At 48.1% G+C, this 8,092-nt stretch overlaps 1 pseudogene; it reads right to left on the minus strand.

Annotated features, from left to right (window-relative positions):
• The window catches only part of LOC101989703, a 58,782-nt pseudogene extending 55,633 nt beyond the window's left edge, over window positions 1–3,149 (minus strand).
• Window positions 3,150–8,092: the final 4,943 nt, after the last annotated feature.

Raw genomic sequence — 8,092 nt, forward strand, 5'->3', positions numbered from 1 at the left:
AGAGAGAGAGAGAGAGAGAGAGAGAGAGAGAGAGAGAGAGAGAGAGAGAGAGAGAACTTCAAGAAGAATGTTGGCTATGGCGATGTTTAATTTCTTAGATGTACGATGCTTGGCCTTGGCTTTGTGTACTCCCCTCCCCAGCGCACATGGTGGTGCTATAGAGTGGACCAGATGGGACTGTAGCTGAAGGGGGTTCCCTCCAAGCAGCTCCCCAGAGGCTGCCCCTCCCCCGTGTTGGGGAGCTTTGGTGATGCTGATTTTTGAGTCATCCATGTTCCTGTAAGTTAGGTAAGCACAATTAAGTCATTGTCTCCAAGCTGGAATTTTGTTTTATTCTTTATACATTTATTTGCCTGTATGTGTACGTGAGTGTGCATACTTGCACACATGTGTGCACGTATGTGGGAGGGGGGATACATGCCATGGCACTCCTGTAGAGGTCGAAGGACAACTCACAGGACAACTCAGTTCTAGTCTTCCACTCTGTGGGTCCTGGGGATTGAACTCAGGTCATCAGACTAGGCAGCCAGTGCCTTTACCCACTGAACCATCTCACTGGTCTCTCATTGACCACCTATTTGGGGTGAACAGGCATGAGTTCATGTCTCCCCAAGAAAAGTTATGCAACAGAACTCTTCAAAACAGCCTTTCCACAACATTCGTTCACCCCGCATGGCTGGACGCCCCACTTCTCACAGGTGACGAGCTCACAGAATCCTCCAGGCTCTTTCCACCAACAGGGCTTCTGGACCCGGGCAGAACAACCCCCAGCCTGCTGCTGTGCTACATTTTCTTGGAAATCACTTTGTCTCCTGTCATCTCATTGGTTTTTGTTTTGTTGTTTTGTTTTTGTTTTTTGTTTAAGTTTTTTGCAACAATGAACTTTTTGCCATAGCTCTTCCTTCTTATGGAACTGAAGTATAAATTTCAGCTCTGATTGATTGAGCACCTTGCCTGACATTGTGCAGATGTAAGGGCAGAGAGCCCAGAGTCCCCAGGTCTTGCTTTCTTCGTTGGCTTCCTGGGTGCGGGAATTATTTCAGTACTTTTGATTTCACAAGAACAATTTGATTTTTTTTATTTTTAATATTTTTTATTTCTCCCTGCATAACTAAATGATTCCAAGACGTCAAGGAGAGGTCCCCATGTTCCAAGGATTGAGAGTTGTAGAGAGACTATGATAAATGTCTTTTCAAAATTAATATATTTATTTTTAACATGGAGTCTCTTGTAGCACAGGCTGGTCTTGAACTAGCTATATACCCAAGGGTGACCTTGAAGTTCTGATTCTCCTGCTTCACATCCCACCTCCCAAGTGAGGCCTAGTTTTATGCTTTCCTAGGGATCAAAAACCTAGGGATCTGTGCATGCTGAGCAGAACTCTACTCAGGAGCTATATCCCCAGTCAAATAAAGGCCTATATAAATGCATTCCCTCAGTAACTATTTGCTAGTGCCCCAAATGTACCCTCAGCAAGGACAAACACGTCACCAGGGTGAGCCTGATATACTCATACCTGTCTGTAAGCCCTGAGGACAGGCCCTGGTGGTGGAAGACAAGTCATTCCCGAGCTTGGCTGGACCACCTCGGCTGCCCTTGAGGCCCTGCTGGCTGGCAGGGTTGACAGCCAGGTGGCTGTGAGGCCATCTGCTAACACAGCAGTGGGCACTCCGTGCCTGTGCATGGATCTGTTCATGAGGACAGAGGCAGAACGTGAGGCCAGTGTCAGGGACATCAGGCCTCTTGAAGGCTGAATGGAATTTACCAGGTGGACAGAGGACATTCACGAAGAGCAAAGCATACAGACACAGAAGTCACAGCACATAGAGGACAGTGTGGGGAATGAAAGTGTGTGTGTGTGTGTGTGTGTGTGTGTGTGTGTGTGTGTGTGTGTGTGTGGTGACTTCAATGTTTCTCTATCCTTCACCCCACAAGTGCCGTCTTGCCCCCCGGCAGTCCTCTGCCTTAAGCTTGTCTGTGAGAAAAGCTGTCTTTGAATCTGTTCTTCTTAAGCCTGTCCCGGGCTTGGCTTCCAGAGGGACAGACACTCGATCCAGCCCAGAGCTGGGGAGGGACCGCACTGGGAGCAGCTGGCCGGGTGGTGTTGACTCCAGATGGAAAGCCTTTGGAGAATTTTGAGTGACATCACTCCACCCAACACCGTGCAAGTTGTGCCATGTGTCCCTGCCCCCCCCCCCCCCCCGCCTGGCTAGCCCAGATTAAGGACCTTGGCTTGCTGGAGGCTGTGGGGAAGTAGTAGGAATGGTATCTAGAACCAAGGGTGCTCCCAACAGAGGCCTTCTGGCCATCCAGACTGGCTCTGAGCCCACCCAGGACGTGCAAGTGCCCTTCATCTGTTCCCAGGGACTGGAGGCCAGTCTGCCATCTATGCCCCTGGCTGGAAGAGAGTCCAGTATGGCTGCTCTGTGTTCTCCTGCTCAGCACAGAGTCTTGTCATCTCTTCTCTCAGCCAGGTCTCTGTTTCCAAAGGGTCACTGCCACTCTGCCATGTGGCTTTCTGCAGCTCAGCCCCAGGCCTGTTAAGCCCTGTTGAGCCAGGTGAAGAGCTGGGGCTGCCCCAGCCCTAGGCGGGAGGATGAAAGGGGAGCCCTGTCACAGCTGACATGGTCCCCCTGGGCTCTAGTCCAGGGCTTGGCTTCAGGGCACCATCTGTCACTGTGAGAGCTGATCACGGAAAAAAGGCTGGCAGGAGGGCTAGGAAGCAAGCCATAGCGGCCTGCACAGGGGTTTGTGGGATGTCCCCCTTTGCCCGTCTCCTGCCACCATCACCCACCTGAGTAGCTTGGAACTGGGGCTGAAGGCCATGGTCAGCTCCCCGCTCAGGCTGGCTTCCACTGCCCCAACATCCCAGAGCGCTGTCTTCTGTGGAAGCCAGAGGGCATAGCCAGATGGTCTCCAGCCCAGACTAGCATCCAATTCCAGGCATCACTGCAGTCACCACACAACCATAGGCATAGCTTGGCACTGGCATCAGCCACAGGAGGAGCTGCCTCGGGTTAGCACCTTGGCTGGCTTTCTGTCCCCTCCCAGGGAGCAGGGCACCGTCAGGGCACATAGCTGAATATGTCCAGGGACTCCTTAGGTGGAGACACGTCTCTGGCAGGGCACAGCCCTCGGAACGGGGACATGTCCATACAGGCTGGATAGCAGCAGGCCTACCTGTGTCCTCAGCAGACCAGTTTTGCCACCTGTCACTGTAGACACGTTAGGGAGATGCAGGGTAGACGGAAGCAAGAGATCGGGAGGAGAAGGGGAAGAGGAAGGGGTAGAGAAGGAACCAGACGACAGCAGAGGGGAGAGAGGAGAGGAGCAACAGTGGAGGGGAGGTGGGGTTGGGCTACAGTTAACACTAGACCCCAAAGTGAGGCTCGAACCGTCACCACCTAATAGGTGTGAAAACCCAAGGCCTTTGCTTTTGACCTTTCTAATGCATCCCCTCCAGCCTTTTGTTTTAGGACAGTCTCCCTGTGTGGCTCTCACTGAACTAGAATTCACTTTGTGGACCTGGCTGGCCTGCCTCTCCTACATCTCGCAAGTACTGGTATGAAAGGCATGTGCCACCATGCCCGGCAGGTTAGAAGATGGGGTGTTGGGGAGGGTACAGTTCTAACTTTAAGGACCCCACTGTGAACTAACAATTTCCTTAGCCTTATCACTGGGCAGAATTTTTCTCACCATAGCTACATCTAGCTGCAAGTGAGCCTAGTCAATGTAGTTTTTTTTTTTCTGAATATTCATGGATCCAGAATGAAAACCTCAATGAAAAAGGAGACAATAGAAACTGGGACAGAGGGGAAAGAAGAGGGAACTCTTAGGAGGAAGAGGGTGACAGGAAACCACACAGGGGAAATCAACAGCCTTGCTAGACCTGACCTTGAGCCTCCCTGGCTCTCACCCCAGGATGGCTAGCTCTAGGGATCTGTCATAGATAAGATCCTGGGAGACCAGATCCTTCCCTTGTCCAGAGATTGCTAAGGCTGCTATGAACTGGGAGTATGATGTGGATTGTGTGTGTGTGTGTGTGTGTGTGTGGTTTCCCAGGAAAGGTCTATGTCTAACACCAGGAGAGAAGAGCAAATCAAAGGGCTTGGGAGATGACTCAGTTAGTAAGTCGTTTGTTGTATTAACTGACATGGGGATCTGAATTTGATGCCCAACACCATGTAAAATACCCAGTGACGGAGAGGCGGAGACAGAAAGCTCTCCAGGGTTTGCTCCCAATAATTTCTTAAAAATAAGAAGGCAGGAGCCAGCAAGATGACTCAGTGTGTAACCTGATGATCTGGGTGCCATCCTTGGGACCCACAGGGCAGAAGGTGAGGATCAACTCCTGCAAGCTGTCCTCTGAGAGCCACATGCGCACAGTGCTGTGTGCACACTAAGTAAAGGTGTAACACACAGGCACACACACATTTTCTAATAAGACAGAAAGCAAATCAGTAAGCAAACTAATGTCAGCCTCTGGCTTCTGAACCTATCCCCCCTACACATGTGTGCACACTCACTCACACACATGTGTGCACACTCAGGAACTAGAACACACATAGATATTCTAATAAACTAAGTAAAATAAAAATAAAGAAGATAAAGGTCAAGGTCAAACTGTCTCTTAAGCTGAGGAAAGGCTTCTGGGTATAGCCGGGGAGCAATGTCAATAGAATTAAGAAGTTTTTTTGGCACTTAAACAAGAACTAGTGGGGCTTTCTTCAAGATAGTAAAGGTATATACACTAGATAGGACTGTCCCATGTAGCAATTAGGCTGCAATTGGCTTCACATGATAGAAAACTTATCCAAAACGTTCAACAAGGGCATCTGCATTGCTCAAAGCAACAAGTCCTGAGGACTCCATCCAGGACTGGCTAATTCAGCATGTCCTTGATGCTCGGGCTCTTGTCCCATCTCCCAGAACACTCATAGTGCTTCCTTTTACATGTAAGGTGGCAGTCAGGCGCCAGGAATAATACCCTTCCAAAATTTCTTTCTAAATTTTAATTTTATTTATTAGGTGGGGGTGGAGTGGAAGGTACATGCAGAGGCGTGTGTGTGTGGAGGTCAGAGGAAAACTTTTGGGAATTGGTTTTCTTCTAGATTTCAGGGATCAATCTCAGGTTGTCAAGCTTGCACAACAAGCCCTTTGGCCTGATAATGCCATCTCACCGCCCTTTAGATCTAACTTTTGAGTGTCTGTATGTGTGTATGTCTGTGTTCACATGTGGGTGCACATGTATGTCAGGTGTGCAGGGGAGGTCAGCATCAGGATTCTTCTTCAACCACTCTCTACCTTAATTTAAATTAAAATTTAATTTGTTTTAATTTGATTTTATATGTATGAGTGTTTTGCCTGAATGTTATGTCAGTGAACCACATGAGTGTGTGATCCCCTTGGAGGCCAGAAGAGGGTGTCGGGTCACCTGGAAGTAGAGTTGCCATATGAGTGCTAGGAATTGAACCCAGATCCTCTGGAAGAGCACCCAATGCTTTTGACTGTTGAGCTGTTGTGGAATATTATTTTAATATATGTTACGTTTAGGCTAGAGAGATGGCTCAGAGGTTAAGAATACTGGTTGTTCTTGAAGATGTTCTGAGTTCAATTCCCAGCAACCACACAGTGGCTCACAACCATCTGTAATAAGATCTGGCACTCTCTTTTGGCATGCAGGCACACATGCACGTTTAACACTGCAGAAATAATAAATAAATAAATCTTAAGAAACAAAGATGCGTTACATTTGTTTATGCTGTGGAACATTTGTTTGATGATGCAAAACTGTGCTGTAGTAAGAGCAGCGGGCTGCGTCCCGCCACCCTGCTAGCTTTACCCGAAATAATTACACGGAAAGTGTATTCTTTTAATCACTGCCTGGCCCATTAGTTCCAGCCTCTTATTGGCTAGCTCTTACATATTGATCTAACCCATTTCTAATATTCTGTGTAGCACCACGAGCTGGCTTACCAGGAAAGATCACAACCTGTGTCTATCTGGAGTGGGAGAATCATGGCGACTCGTGACTCGGCTTCTTTCTCCCAGCATTCTGTTCTGTCTACTCCACCTACCTAATTTTCTGTCCTATCAGGGCCAAGCAGTTTTCTTCATTAATTAACCAATGAAAGCAACAGATAAATACAAAACCCACCTCCATCACTGTGCTGCATTCTTTTACATTGCATTTGTTTAACTCTGTGAAGCTGTGCTACTTTGCCTGCCTAAAACAGCTGAATGGTCTAATAAAGAGCTGAATGGCCAATAGCAAGGCAGGAGAGAGGATAGGTGGGGCTGGCACACAGAGAGAATAAACAGGAGGAGAAATCTGGGAGGAGAGAAAAAAGGAGCAACAAAGAAAGGGCCAGTCACCCAGCCACACAGCCAGACATGGAATGAGAAGAAAATAAAAGATACACAGAAAGAGAAGTAAAAGCCCAGAGGCAAAAGATAGACGGGATAATTTAAGACAAGCTGGCTAGAAATAAGCCAAGCTAAGACCAGGCATTCATAAAAAAAGAATAAGCCTCTGTGTTTTTAGTTGGGACCTAGTTGGTAGGCCCCCAAAAGTAAAAAATAACCAACTACATTGAGCCATCTCTCCAGTCTCCCCACCTACTTTTTGAGATGAAATTTTTCATCACATCTGGAATTGGGAATTAAGCTAACTGGACTGGCCAAGAGCCAGTCTTCTCTCTGATCTTCCTGTCTCTTCCTCCAGACGCCAAGATGTCAGGTGCATGTCCCATGCTTACATCTTAGGGGGACTGAACTTGAATGGCAGGCTCTCTACTAACTAAGCCAGCCCCCCCAAGCCAGTTTTCCTGATGTTTTTAGATGGGAAGAACCCTGCTTCTGCCATGAATGCTGCAATTCCATGCATATGCTGCCATGTTTGCCACCAACCCCAAACTGCTTTCGAAGGAAGCACTCTCCTGGCCAGTTGTTTGGAGAGCATCCTTTCCCAGAACTTTTCTATCAGGACGGCCGTTATCTTGACTAGACTGGGCACATCTTCATCCCTAGGTCAACCGCAGGGAAAGATGAATGGGCCCACCCTTTCCCACGAGGTGGACAGTTTTGCTGGTTCATGAGGCATCACCTAGGACATTCTCTGAGCATATTGAGGCTGGATCATGAGCAAGGGCAAAGTTCTACTTTTCTTTGTCTTGTTGTCAAAGAACTAAGGAACAAAGGGTGTTGGTGTGGTTGAGGGCAGACATTAATAATCAATCATAGCACTTTCTCAGTTAGAACCAGTCAAAGAGTTGGCACATGAAATGAAAATGCAGGGCTGTAGATATGGCTCACTGGTTATGAGTGAGGACTGCAGAGGATCCAGGTTCAATCCCCAGCCCCCATATGATGAATCACAACTGCTTATACCTCTAGTCCAGGGGATCTGATCTCCTCTTCCAGGCTCTGTGGGCACTAGGCATGCATGCAGTGCACAGATACACACGCAGGCGAAACACCCACACACTTAAAATAAAAACAAATAAAACTCAAAAAAAAAAGAATCAGAATATGTTATCCAGGTCTTAGCAGGAAGTAAAGAAGCCATGATTTAAGCATTTGGGAGTTTTATTTGTTTTCCCAGTGCTGGGGATTGAGCACAGACCTTTCCATCACTGGCAAGCACTCTACATCTAAACGAGTCTCAGCCACAGTTCCAGACCCTCCCTGCTTTTTTTTTTTTTTTGCAGGGTGAGGTTGAATGTTTATTCAGAGGGTTATGGAGGAGGAAGGGTGAAGGAGGGGACAGAGAGAGAGGGAGAGAGAGAGAGAGAGAGAGAGAGAGAGAGAGAGAGAGAGAGAGAGAGAGAGAGACAGAGAGAGAGACAGAGAAGGGGGAAGCGGAGAAGTGGGGAGAGAGGCAGAAGCGAAGCTGCCTCTCCAAGAGGAAGATGAGCAGGGTCTTACCAAGTAGCCCAGGTTGGTTTTGAACTTGTAATCCTTCTATCTCTGGTTCCCAAGTGCTAGGCTTGCACGCATGTGGTACCACGTCCTCAGGGCAACTTTTGTCATTTCCTCACGTGGGTCCTCTAGAGAGAGGGGTCTACGAACTCCTCGGCCTTCCTTCCAGAAG

Source organism: Microtus ochrogaster (assembly GCF_000317375.1).
Source record: "Microtus ochrogaster isolate Prairie Vole_2 chromosome 14 unlocalized genomic scaffold, MicOch1.0 chr14_random_3, whole genome shotgun sequence".
Classification (NCBI taxonomy): domain Eukaryota; kingdom Metazoa; phylum Chordata; class Mammalia; order Rodentia; family Cricetidae; genus Microtus; species Microtus ochrogaster.